Here is a 14118-nt window from a genome sequence, read left to right as displayed (position 1 = left end):
GAACTGAGAAGTTTCTGAGACTTCTGACCTTTGGAGCTAAAATTGGCAACCCCAGAACAAACCAGGATGGTTGATCACCCTAGGAGATCCTGAAGTAAATAACGAAGCAAGGAAGTCAGACTTTCCATAGATGTACTTGCAATTGACAGGAATTGGTAGGTAAGGTGATGCCTAGAGATATCCATAAGTATGAGTTGAAAAGAGGTGGGGATGCAGAGGACCCTCTGAACTTAACATCTGAAAGTAGAACCAGGGTTTGGCATCCAAGGTGGCTGTAAGTGATCTCCACCAGTAACATCCATTTAGCAAATATTCTATGCAGTATTTAGTTCTAGCTTCGGAGGGTAATGCTAAGGTAGTCAATGGCAGTCCCTGCATTCAAGGAAAGGCTGAACTATCTATCTAGCCAGAGTCATCTCCCAACTTCCCACCACCACACCACACCCCCAAACAGTTTTTCCCCCAGACTACCCTATTTTGGACAATGTTATCACCATTTTCCTGGTTGCCCAGGCTCAAAAACATGGGTTTCATATTTCAGTCTTCCCTGTTCTTCACCTCAACATATGCATCCACTCACCAAGTCCTAACAATTGTACTATTGCAGTATCTATAAAATGTGTCACTTCCAGTCACAGTCCTGAGTCATTAGCACATGCCTCCTGGCTCTTTCAGTACTCTTCTAGCTGCTCCAGCCCCTATTCTCCATTCTCTTCTGTCACTGTTCTCCACTTAAAGGCTCAACTTAAGCCAGGCTCCACTTCTATCCATTCCCTCAGAGGCCCCTTTCATCATCCCACCTTGGCACCTCTTCTGAGAGAGCCTTAGACCCCTGGGCCACCCTCCTCTCTCTTACTGAAATCTGCCCAAGCCCCAAACCCCCAACAAGTCATCCATCATGCAGGAAACCTTTCCTGATCTTATGACCCCACAGTGATGGCTCTTACTTCTTACTCTGTAACACTACAAAACTCCTTTATGTTCTTCTCCCAGAAAGACTATGAAATCCTGGAAGGTGAAGGCTCTGCATGTATAAGGTCCTCAGAACCTCAAGCCTCAAACATTTTCCTACATACATAGAATGCAACCAATATACTTATTGGTTAATGAAATTGAAAAATCACACAACTATGATTACCTAAAGGAAAACAGATGAGGGTAGGGGTAGAGAAGACTTTATCTTATTTTCCCTTTGTTCCTTTCTGTATGGTTAGAATTTTCTTTTTTTATTTTTATTTTTATTTATTTATTTATTTTTTGAGGCAGAGTCTCACTCTGTTGCCCAGACTGTAGTGCAGTAGTGCGATCTTGGCTCACTGCAACCTCTGCCTCCAAGGTTCAAGCGATTCTCCTGCCTCAGGCTCCCAAGTAGCTGGGATTACAGGCATGTGCCACCACAGGAAGACAGGGAGGACGCCATGTAAGTGTCTGGGAAGAGAATATTGTTCTGAGACAGTGTATTTCAGAAACAGCAGGGAGGCCAGTGTGACTGGAGAGGAGCAGGCAAGGGGGAGAATGATACATTTTTGTTTATTTGAGAAAATCTTACTTAGTAACTACCATGTACCTGACACTGTTCTAGGTACTTTACATGTATAAATTCATTTACTTCTTGCAACAACCCTATGAGACAGATATTATTATCCTAATTTGGTAGATGAGAAAACAGAGGCACAGAGAGGTTAGGTTGCTTGCCCTAGGTCACACAGCTGGTAAATGGTAGAACCAGGATTTGAATCCAGGTCATACGGCTCCAAAGTCTGCACTCTTAACCTCTATACACAGGATAAGTTGAGGTAAGGAGAACAGATCAAACATGGTCATGTTGGGTACTGGCTTCGGAATTTACTCAATGTGAGATAGGGAGTCACCAAAGAACTTTGATCTGATGTACATTTTAGTAGGTTCACCTTAGCTGCTGTGTAGATAACAGACCAGGGAGTGGGCAGGGGATGCCTACAGTAGAAGCAGGAAGACCAGTTTGGAAGCTCTACAATAAATCAGACGACGGATGATGGTGATTTGTCTCCAGGTGACAGCAAAGAAGATGGTGTTCCATGCCAGTATTGTTCCAAACTGAAAAAATATTGTATTTTTAAATAAAAATAAATAAGAACACACATGACACCAACATAAAGGCACATCCTGTGTTTGTCAGTGCTCAGACACTGGCCTTGATGCTGGGGATACTATCGTGAACAAGACCACAAGACCCAGTCCCTGCCCTTGAGCAGCTCACAGTGTTACAAGATAGTTACAGATATAAATAAGCACTTTGTATTCCAGGTGATGAATGTCATATTGAATGTATGAGTGAAATGCCTTTAGAACCAGCTGAGTGATAATTAATTCTGATGTTGGGGGTCAGAGGAAGCTGGGGGTGGAAAGTAGATTGTCAGGGAAAGTCACATAGAGTCATGTGACTGTTGAGCTGGGCCTTGAAGGCAGTCACATGTAGATGGAAGATGCAGGATGGGTACCACACAGAAACAGCATTTCAAGCAGTGGAAACACCAGAGGCAAGAGCATCAAAGTGTGGAAAGCATATGATGTGACAAGGTGATGGGATGGGGCAGAGTGGTAATGGCTGAAGATAAGGATGGAAGAGTTCTGGCCATTTTGTGAAGGGCCTTGTAGAAGAAGCCAAGAAGTTCTGATTCTAGCTAGTAGACAATGAGAAGTGATCGTATAGCTTAATCATTCAGTCATTCAACCAGTCAACCAGCTGACCACTTTTGTTGAGGACTTGCTATAGGCAGATACTGCTTTAGGTTCTGAGAATATAAAGGTGAACATGTTCAGCCTATAAGAAAAACATATATGTGGGGACAAAAACATAATCTGAGCATGTTTCTTTGAGCCTGGGAGTGACATGGTCAATTTTCTCTTTGATCACTTTGGAACTAGTGTGGGGGATGGATTGAAGACATGCAAGCCTTGATACTGGGAGATCAGTTGGGATACCTGTTGGCTGTGATGAGCAGGAGCAAACAAAGCCAACAGGTTTCATAGCCACAACATGCTGATTCAAGTAGATGTGGGTAGTGAGGAAACATCTAAGGATGACGCTTAGGTTTCCAGCTTGAGACACTAGTTGGGTGTGACACACTTTGCTAAGGTAAAACAGGCAAGAAGACTGGTTTGGAAGAAAACTAATGAATTCAATTGGTAAATCGTTAAAAATACCTGAGGAGTCAACAAAGGAGACTGAGAAAGAGGATGACAGAGAAAGATGAAAAAGCAGGAGAACGTGTATTCCAAAAGAAAAGGGGCACTGAACAATGAGATCACCTGGACTCGGGAAGGGGAACATCACACACCGGGGCCTATCATGGGGAGGGGGGAGGGGGGAGGGATTGCATTGGGAGTTATACCTGATGTAAATGACGAGTTGATGGGTGCTGACGAGTTGATGGGTGCAGCACACCAACATGGCACAAGTATACATATGTAACAAACCTGCACGTTATGCACATGTACCCTACAACTTAAAGTATAATAATAATAAATAAATAATAAATAAATAAATAAATAAATAAATAAATAAGAAAAGGGGAGGGACCCGGTTGTTCACATCTGTAATCCCAACACTTTGAGAGGCCAAGGTGGGAGGATTGCTTGAGGCTAGGAATTCGGGACCAACCTGGGCAACATAGTGAGGCCCCCATTTCTACAAAAAATAAAAAATCCAGGCGTGGTGGTGTGAGCCTATGCTTGTTCCCAGCAATCTGATGCTTATGTAGACTCTTGAGGGATTGGAAAAAGAATCCCAAACTCTTCAGGAGGAGGAGGCCAAGTTGCCTCCAGGGGTGAGTATACCTTCTAAAAGACACACAAGAGATGTCCTTTTCCCGCCTGCCTGTCATTGTTCACCTTTCCTCCATGCCTAAGCCAATGCAGCAATTTTCCATACCTCAAGCAGCACAACTTTCAGAAGCTGCCAAGATTCTCGATGTGCTGATTAAAAAGCAGAATCTAGTTCCAGGGAAGAAAGGGAGAAAGTAGAGGGAAAAAGTGCTGGGGGAGCATATGACTCTAGTTCTAGTAGAACCCACCTGTAATCACAAATCACATTTACTCTAAATTCGTAATGTGAATTTCCCTTTGGCATGCAGGCCTAAAGGGCATGCTAGCTGGACTGAATCAAATGGGACGATCAGACCCAGTGGGAGGAGAAGTAGCACTGGGCAGATCTAACTGGAGCTGAATGTAAAAGTATTTTTCAGGGATAACAGGAACTTACCTAGAGCAGGAGTTCCCAGATGGTCATCACAATTTCACCTAGGCAGGTCAGTCGCCCCAAGCTAATGACTAGAGCCCACTCCCTGTTCTCCAAAAGATTCCTTGCATGGGCAGCTTTTACCCTCCTCTTATTCATTTTCACTGTTTTGAGCCACAGTTTTCCTGGGGTGCTCTGTTGCCTGAGGTGAAGAAGGCAGTTACTGGGAGTGCTAGATGAAACACTGATCCAGGGTATAGGAGATGGTATACAGATTAGGGAAAGGAATGAGTGGGCCACAGCTCAAAGAAGCCAGATCACAGACACATGACACTGTAAAGACCAGAGCACATGAGTGCTCTGGGACAAGCTGATGGACAATACTAAGCTTCTAGAGAAGAAGCGCAGGATGGGTCTGTCTTGGCTCAGTTCACAATGATGTTGCATGAAGACTGTCAGCTTTCTACCCTGGAGTGGCAGGAGGTGGCATCCTTCTTGAGGGTGGATGCAGGTTTTCAAGGCTATAGGATGATGCTACACAGCTTGCATTCCATCTCTGGTCAGCAACTTACATTCTGGAGAGAACAGGTGGGACACATAGAGCTTGGCAGACCTGGGTTCAAATCCCAGTTCTTCCACTTGCTAGCTGTAGAAAATTGGGCAATTTAATTACCTTCAATTAACTTTTTTGTGGTAGCCTTCCCAAGTTATGAAATGGTGATAATATCACCTCTTAGAGATCTTGCAAGGATTGTGATAAGAGGTATTACTAATATTAATAATAATATTATATTCTTTTCACATTCTAAATACTCCCAGCCATTGTTACAACCCCCCTGACCCCTTCTGCAACCCACAAATCTTACCCCCTAGTGAACTAAACCAGTTCTTCCTTAGGAAAAAGGTGGAAGTCGCTTTCTGAGAGTTGGAGGGCTGCTATATAAAACTCAGCTTAGCATGACCCCCTGACTAGTGTCTTGAAGAATGGACTTCAAGAAAGATTTTCAATGAAAAAAGCTAGAAACATTAATTGAATATATATTTTCTCCCCTCACCCCACCCCATTCCACAAGCCATAGACATTGGCCAAAAAGGTATGTGTTTTTTTTACTCAACTCCTCTTCTGCAGGGGAAGGAAGGATTTCAGCCTACTAGTTGTAACTATATGAGTCCTTTTTTTAATGGGGCAAGAAGGTTCTGAGTCCTGAGTGACAAATGAAAATGTCTTCAGGGACCATACTATGTCCCTGAAGAGCTCCTCTGGCTTGCATGAATCACACCTAAAATACAACAAAGTCGGAGCAATCCAGAAGTGTGAAGTGTCCTATTTATCCAGCTCCACAGGAGCAGAGCCTTTCCAAGGATTGCTTTCTCCCTGCAGAGTGCCCTCTGCTGGGCTTCCTGGCCACTGGCATTTTGGCATCTCAGGCCAACAATGATGCTCTTTCCTGGCTATGTAGGAACCAAATTGCAACCAAATGCCTCTTGGGCAGTAGCCACATTCAAGCAGCAATATAACCAGGACCCAGTTTTTGAATTGTCTCCACATACTAACCCTTGAAACCAATGTATTACTTTCCTGTTGCCGCTGTAACAAATTACCACAAACTTGGTGGCTTAAAACAACACAAATCTATTATCTTCTAGTTCTCGAGGTCAGAAGTCTGAAATCAGCTTCACCGGGCTAAAGTCAGAGTGTCGGCAGGGCTGATTCCTTCTGGAGGCTCTAGGAGAGGATTCCTTGCCTCGCCTTTTCTGACTTCCAGAGGCCTCTTGAATCCTTGACATGTGATCCCTTCCTTGCATCACTCCAACCACTGGCCTCTGTCATCACATCTCCAAAACTGCCTACTCTGATCTCCTGACTCCCTGTTGTAAGGACCCTTACAACACTGTGCTCACAGGGAAAATCCAGGATATTCTCTCCATCTCAAGATCCTTAGCTTAATCATATCTGCAAACTAGATTTTGCCAAGTAAGGTCATATATTCATAGGTTCCAGGGATTCACATGTGGACATCGATGCGGGGGGCATTATTCAGCCTACCACACCCAGGGCTTCTGCAACATGGAATAGCAAAAAGACCATTGCACCAGGAGTAAGGAGAACTGGATTCCAAATCCCAGCTCTGCCGTCCCTTTCTAGTTTGGTAACCTTGGGCAGGTCCCTTTATCTCTCCAAGCCTCAACTTTTTTTTTTTTTTTTTTTTTGAGAGGGAGTCTCACTCTGTCGCCCAGCCTGGAGTGCAGTGGCTCGATCTCGACTCACTGCAAGCTCTGCCTCCCTGGTTCATGCCATTCTCCTGCCTCAGTCACCCGAGTGGTTGGGACTACAGGCGCCTGCCACCACACCCGGCTAATATTTTTTGTATTTTTAGTAGAGACAGGGTTTCACCATGTTCGCCAGGATTGTCTCCATCTCCTGACCTTGTGATCTGCCTGCCTCGGCCTCCCAAAGTGCTGGGATTACAGGCGTGAGCCACCGCACCCGGTCCCAAGCCTCAGCTTCTTTACTTATGAAATGGAGATGAGATAATAACTCATAGTTCACAACATGTTATTGAATGTATGAAAAGCTCTTTCCTAGCATAGTAACTAACATAGAGTAGGCACTCCATAAACGTGCTGTATAGGCAATGTTTGTGTGGGGAGACAGAATGAGTAGTTAGAAGGCTACAGTAATAGTGCAGATGAAAGATAATAAAGTACTGAATGAAAAAGGCAATAGCAAGAATGGAAAGCAGGAGTGATAAGATAAATAGAGAGGTGCACATGAGTCCAGATTTATACATTTCCTTGGGCTTAGGATAAAATAGGCCTCATTTTCCATGATCATCGGACTTTATCAACAAAGAAAGGCTTCTACTACTTCTCAGCCTAACGACCTTAAAAAAACCCCAAAGTATAAAAGTGTCAACTTGAAGGCCAGCGGTGGTAGAATGTGCAAAGGCACAGAGACACAAACTGGTAACAAAAGGGGACAAGATGTAATCTCTATGGTTGACATGAGACGGGATGAACTCTTGGTGGCTGTCCACAGGTCTCACACAAGCTGCTGGCCTGTATGTCGATTTCCAACATCTTCCACTTACAAGTGGTGTAGCCCTGGGCAAATAAGTCACCCTCTCTGTGTGCCTTGATTTCCTCACCTGTAAAATCAAGGTATGAATAGTACCTACCTTACAGAATTGTCATGAAGGTTAAATGAAAATCCATGTTGTATATTTAGCACAGTACCTGGCACTTAAAGGCCCCATAAATGTTAGCTGGTATCATCCATTGCTGCAAGAAGAATCAGATGCCCCAGAAGGATAGGGTTATTTCCTCAAAGCACCTCCTACTCCAAGAAGAGCCTCAAATACTGATTCTTCCACCCTGTCATGTCCTACATTTCTTTCAATCCACACACACCTCTCTCTCTACAGTTGTACCCCAGGCCAGTAAAAGCAATATGAATAAAAGGAAACACAAATCCTCTCTATCTCTCTCTCGCTCTTTCTCTTTCATGTATGTATGTGTTATTTTAATATATGTAATGTGTGTACTATATAGTGTACATATGTATCTGTGTATTTTGTATATAACATATACATTACATATATAAAATAGTGTATATATGTATGTGTATATATAAATATATACAGTTCTGTGGCACATAATGATGTTTCAGTCAACAATAGACCACATATATGATGGTGGTCCCATAAGATTATAATACTGTATTCTTACTGTACCTTTCCTGTGTTTAGATATGTTTAGATACACAAATACTTACTATTGTATAATAATTACAGTATCCAGTACAGTAATAAGCTATAGGTTTGTAGCCTAGGAGCAATAGGCCATACCATATAGCCTAGATGTACAGTAGGCTATACCATCTAGGTTTGTGTAAGTACACTGTGATGTTCACACAATGACGAATTGCCTAATGATGCATTTCTTAGAACATATCTCTATCATTAAGAGATGTGTGACTATATATATTTGCATGGGTGTGCACTCACACACATATGCACTTTTGTGTTGTTTGGAAAATCCCTTTGCAAAATGGTGTCTGGGCTGGAACAGGGAGAGGTAGTTAAGGGGCATGTTTGTTTCTTTTGAAATTACATAGATACATTCTCACTGTGAAAATATATGACAAGTTATCCAGGTGCAGTGGCTCATGCCTGTAATCCCAGCACTTTGGGAGGCCGAGGCAGGCAGATCATCTGAGGTCAGGAGTTCGAGACCAGCTTGGCCAACATGGTGAAACCCCGTCTCTACTAAAAATATGAAAATTGGCCAGGCATGGTGGCGGGTGCCTGTAATCCCAGCTATTTGGGAGGCTGAGGCAGGAGAATTGCTTGAATCCGGGAAGCGGAGGCTGCAGTGAGCCAAGATTGTGCCACTGCACTGCAGCCTAAGTGACAGAATGAGACCCTGTCTCAAAATAATAATATAAAATATATATTTATATATATATTATATGACAAGTAAAAAGTATTCAAAGCAAATCGTGACTCTTCAGCCCCCAACAATCCCATTCCCCTCCTCAAAGTTATTCACTGTTTGTTAACAGTCTCTTTTCTATGCATTCTGTGCATTTACATCCACATATATTTGAGTTCGGGGGTTTTTTCATAAGTGAGCCAAGACTCTAGAAACTGATTTGTGATTTGTCAATCAACAACATATCTTGGAAGTCTCTTTATATCCATACATATAAACCTGTCCCATTATTTTCACACTGCTGCATAATATTTTATAGTAATATATGTACCAGTCTAGTCACTCAGGAAGAGGTATTTATTAAATGTCACTACACCTTTGTCCTTAGGCAAGATGCAGCTAAATCATCACAAGCAGATGGCTGGTCTAGGCACCATGAGAAATCAGGCCTGGCTTATCCTGACTACCTTCCTAGAGCTCCTCTCCTAGGAGCCTGGTTCCAATGGCAGACTCTGTTGAAGGGGGATTTGGGAGGGAAGAGATCCATGCAGCAGAGAATGCCAGTGTGATAGGTAGAAAAATGTCCCCCAACAAGGATGTCCATGTCTTAATCTTGGGAACCTGTGAATATGTGACTTCACATGGCAAAAGGTACTTGCAGATGTGATTAGGTTAAGAATCCTGAAATGGAGGAGTTATCCTGGATTGTCCAGGTGGACCCAATGTCATCACAAGGGTCCTTTAAAAAGGGAAACAGGGGGCTGAGTGCAGTGGCTCATGCCTGTAATCCCAGCACTTTGGGAGGCCATGGTGGGTGGATCACGAGGTCAGGAGTTCGAGACCAGCCTGACCAACATGGTGAAACCCCGTCTCTACTAAAAATACAAAAAAAAAGTAGCTGAGCGTGGTGGCACACGCCTCTAATCCCAGCTACTCAGGAGGCTGAGGCAGGAGAATCGCTTGAACCCGGGAGGCGGAGGTTGCAGTGAACCAAGATGGCACCACTGCACTACAGTCTGGGCAACAGAGCGAGACTTTGTCTCAAAAAAAAGGTGGGGGCGGGGGGGAAAGAGAAAGGTCAGAGAAGAAGACGTGGCCATGGAGTGATGTGTCCAGGAGCCTAGGAGTGCAAGCAGCCTCTGGAAACTGAAAAAGATAAGGAAATGGACTCTTCCCTAGAGCCTCCCGAAGGAACACAGCTCAGCTGACACCTTGACTTCAGCCCTGTAAGACCCACTTTGGACTTCTGACCTTGAGAATTGTAAGATACTACATTCGTGTTAAGTCAGTTTGTGGTAGTTCATTACAGCAGCAAAGGAAAACTAATACAGCTAGACACCTGAGAGTAGGAGAGAGGCAAAGATAACTTAAATGTGCATGCAGATCACCTGGAGATCTTGTTAAACTGCAGACTGCTTCACTAGGTCTTGAATAAAGCCTGAGATTCTGCATTTCTTCTTTTCTGTCTTTCCTTTTTTTTTTTTTTTTTTTTTTTTTTTTTTTTTTTTTTTGAGACATAGTATCACTCTATTACCCAGGCTGGAGTGCAGTGGTGCGATCTCGGCTCACGGCAACCTCTGCCTCCCAGGTTGAAGCAATTCTCCTGCCTCAGCCTGCCGAGTAGCTGGGATTACAGATGCCCACCACCATGCCCAGCTCATTTTCATATTTTTAGTAGAGACAGGGTTTCGCCATGTTGGCCAGGCTGGTCTTGAACTCCTGACCTCAGGTGATCTGACCGCCTCAGCCTCCCAAAGTGCTGGGATTACAGGCATGAGCCAGCGGGCCCGGCCGAGCTTCCGCATTTCTAAAAAGCTCTCGGGTCAGCCGGGCGCGGTGGCTCAAGCCTGTAATCCCAGCACTTTGGGAGGCCGAGACGGGTAGATCGCGAGGTCAGGAGATCGAGACCATCCTGGCTAACATGGTGAAACCCCGTCTCTACTAAAAAATACAAAAAAAAAAAAAAACAAAAAAACAAAACTAGCCGGGTGAGGTGGCGTGCCCCTGTAGTCCCAGCTACTCGGGAGGCTGAGGCAGGAGAATGGTGTGAACCCGGGAGGCGGAGCTTGCAGCGAGCTGAGATCCAGCAACTGCACTCCAGCCTGGGAGACAGAGCAAGACTCCGTCTCAAAAAAAAAAAAAAAAAAAAAACCTCTCGGGTCATACCAATGCTTCTGATACACACTTCGATTAACAGTGTGTTAATTTGATTAGCAGAGACTAGAAGACACTCAATACCCATGTAACATTTTACACTTTGTGAAGCCTTTTCATATCTATCACACCTCATTTTTTAAAATTTACTTTTATTATACTTTAAGTTCTGGAATACATATGCAGAACGTGCACGTTTGTTACATAGGTATACATGTGCCATGGTGGTTTGCTGCACCCATCAATCCATCATCTACGTTAGGCATTTCTCCTAATGCTATCCCTTCCCTTGCCCCCCACCCGCCCAATAGGCCCCTGGTGTGTGATGTTCCCCTCCCTGTGCCCATATGTTCTCATCATTGTTCAGCTCCCACTTATGAGTGAGAACATGTGGTGTTTGGTTTTCTGTTCCTGTGTTAGTTTGCTGAGAATGATGATTTCCAGCTTCATCCATGTCCCTGCAAAGGACATGAACTCATTCTTTTTTATGGCTGCACAGTATTCTATGGTGTATATGTGCCACATTTTCTTTATCCAGTCTAACATTGATGGGCATTTGGGTTGGTTCCAAGTCTTTGCTATTGTGAATAGTGCTGCAATAAACATGTGTGCACGTGTCTCTAGAGTAGAATGATTTATAATCCTTTGGGTATATACCCAGTAATGGAATTGCTGGGTCAAATGGTATTTCTAGTTCTAGATCCTTGAGGAATCGCCACACTGTCTTCCACAATGGCTGAACTAATTTACACTCCCACCAACAGTGTAAAAACATTCCTATTTCTCCACATCCTCTCCAGCATCTGTTGTTTCCTGACTTTTTAATGATTGCCATTCTAACTGGCATGAGATGGTATCTCATTGTGGTTTTTATTTGCATTTCTCTAATGACCAGTGACGATGAGCCTTTTTTCATATGTTTGTTGGCTGCATAAATGTCTTCTTTTGAAAAGTGTCTTTTCATATCCTTTGCCCACTTTTTGATGGGGTTGTTTTATTCTTGTAAATTTGTTGAAGTTCCTTGTAGATTCTGGATATTAGCCCTTTGTCAGATGAATAGATTGTAAAAATTTTCTCCCATTCTGTAGGTTGCCTGTTCACTCTGATGATAGTTTCTTTTACTGTGCAGAAGCTCTTTAGTTTAATTAGATCCCATTTGTCAATTTTGGCTTTTGTTGCCATTGCTTTTTGTGTTTTAGTCATGAAGTCTTTGCCCATATCATACCTCATTTTATCATCCTCACAACCTTGTGATATAACTATGACTGTCTCCATGTTACACATGAGGAAACCAAGGACAGTGGTTCTCAACCCTGGCTGAATATTAGAATCACCCAAGGAACTTTTAAAACTCCCAGTGCACAGGTACCACCCCAGAATAGTTATGTTAGAATCTCTTGGTGTGTGGCCCAAACAGCAGTATTTTTTGGAATCACCAGGTGATTCCAATGCACAGCTAAGGGTAAGAATCATTACAGTACAGCAGTGCTTCTCAAAGTGTGGTCCCTAAGCAAGTAACAGCAGCATCTGGGAACTTGTTAGAAATGCAGATCTGGCCAGGCGCGGTGGCTCACGCCTGTAATCCCAGCACTTTGGGAGGCCGACACAGGTGGATCACCTGAGGCCAGGAGTTCGAGACCAGCTGGCCAACACAGTGAAACACCATCTCTACTGAAAATACAAAATTAGCTGGGCGTGGTGGCTGCACACCTGTAATCCCAGCTACTTGGGAAGCTGAGGCAGGAGAATTGCTTGAACCTGGGGGGTGGAGGTTGCAATGAGTCGAGATCACACCATTGCACTCCAGCCTGGGTGACAAGAGCGAAACTCCTTCTAAATAATATTAATAATAATAAAAGGAAGAAAGAAGGAAAGAAAGAAAGGAAGGAAGGAGGGAGGGAGGGAGGGAAAAAAAAGAAAGAAAGAAAGAGAAAGAAAGAGAGAAAGAGAGAGAGAGAAAGAAAGAAAGAAAGAAAGAAAGAAAGAAAGAAAGAAAGAAAGAAAGAAAGAAAGAAAGAAAGAAAGAAAGAAAGAAAAGAAAGGAAGGAAGGAAGGAAGGAAGGAAGGAAGGAAGGAAGGAAGAAAGAAAAGAAAGAAAGAAAGAAAGAAAGAAAGAAAGAAAGAAAGAAAGAAAGAAAGAAAGAAAGAAAGAAAGAAAAGAAAGAAAGAAAAGAAAGAAAGAAATGCAGATTCTCAGACTCACCAATGACCTGAAACTCTGGGAGTAGGGCCCAAGAACCTGGGTTTTAAGACACCCTCCAGGTGATTGTGATACACTCTCAAGTTTGAACATGGGCTTGAAAAGGGCTAACTTGACTCTGTGGAGTCAAGAGCTGGGGAAACCCAAGCACACCTTAGGTCCAGGTATAAAATTAGGCTAGGTTCTAAGCAGCTGGAATCAATCTCCCAATGGGCGTACACAAGAATAAGAACTGTTTTCAGGCTGGCAACTAGAATACTGAGTCCCCACAACACAGTCTTTCTGATCCTTTTTTAGGAGAGACATCTGCCAAAGGCCCTCTCAGACTGTCAAAACGTCCTGAAATATATTTGCGTCCAACTCTGCACCTTGCTCTCTACTCCCTCACTTCAAACACTAACCTTCCCCATTTGTGCTCTCACCTGAACTGAGTAAATAAGCTTCTAACCACTCTTCTCCCCACCCCTCTCTTCTTGGTATCCAAGATGAGAGTGGCAGGCGAAAGGTTAGTTCTAATGTACCCAAGCAAATAGATACACATCCTAAAACAGGAGTGACTTATGCAGCTGCCCCTCTGGAGTGCATCTTACCTGCTTCAGCAACACAGTCGCCCTTTGGTCTAACCTTCCCCCCTCAACCACCCCCACGTTCCTATTCCTGGAAAGTGGAAAATTCCATAGCCAAACATCAAACAGACACTTCCCAGAATGCAGCTCATCTCCTCTTCTCCTCCTCCCACAGAGATACCTTGGGTCTATAGGATTAAGAAAGGCAAGCCCAGCAGCCACTATTCACTGACCAGAGACCTGGCCCAACATGCTGCAGAAATAATTATCAATGAGTATACTTGAGAGACAGCAGTGCAAGGTGGCGAATGGGCTCTAAACTGAATGACAGCTGTTAACAGTTTTTGGCCCTGTTTTTCCTGTCCTGAATCCTCAAATGGGTTCCAAGGGATGAGAAATGGGGGAACAGCATGCCCTACTTGAGAGAATTGGAATTTGAGGAGCTAGGAAGCAAAAGGAAAGAAACAGCTTAAATGTGTGGTAGCACTCTTGAAAGTATGCTGGGGCCCCTCAAAAAGCTCACCTGCCCTCACTTCCCACTTCAA

This window comes from Macaca fascicularis, chromosome X (assembly GCF_037993035.2).
Source record: "Macaca fascicularis isolate 582-1 chromosome X, T2T-MFA8v1.1".
In the NCBI taxonomy this organism is placed as follows: Eukaryota; Metazoa; Chordata; class Mammalia; order Primates; family Cercopithecidae; genus Macaca; species Macaca fascicularis.
Note: the sequence above shows the minus strand (reverse complement) of the source record.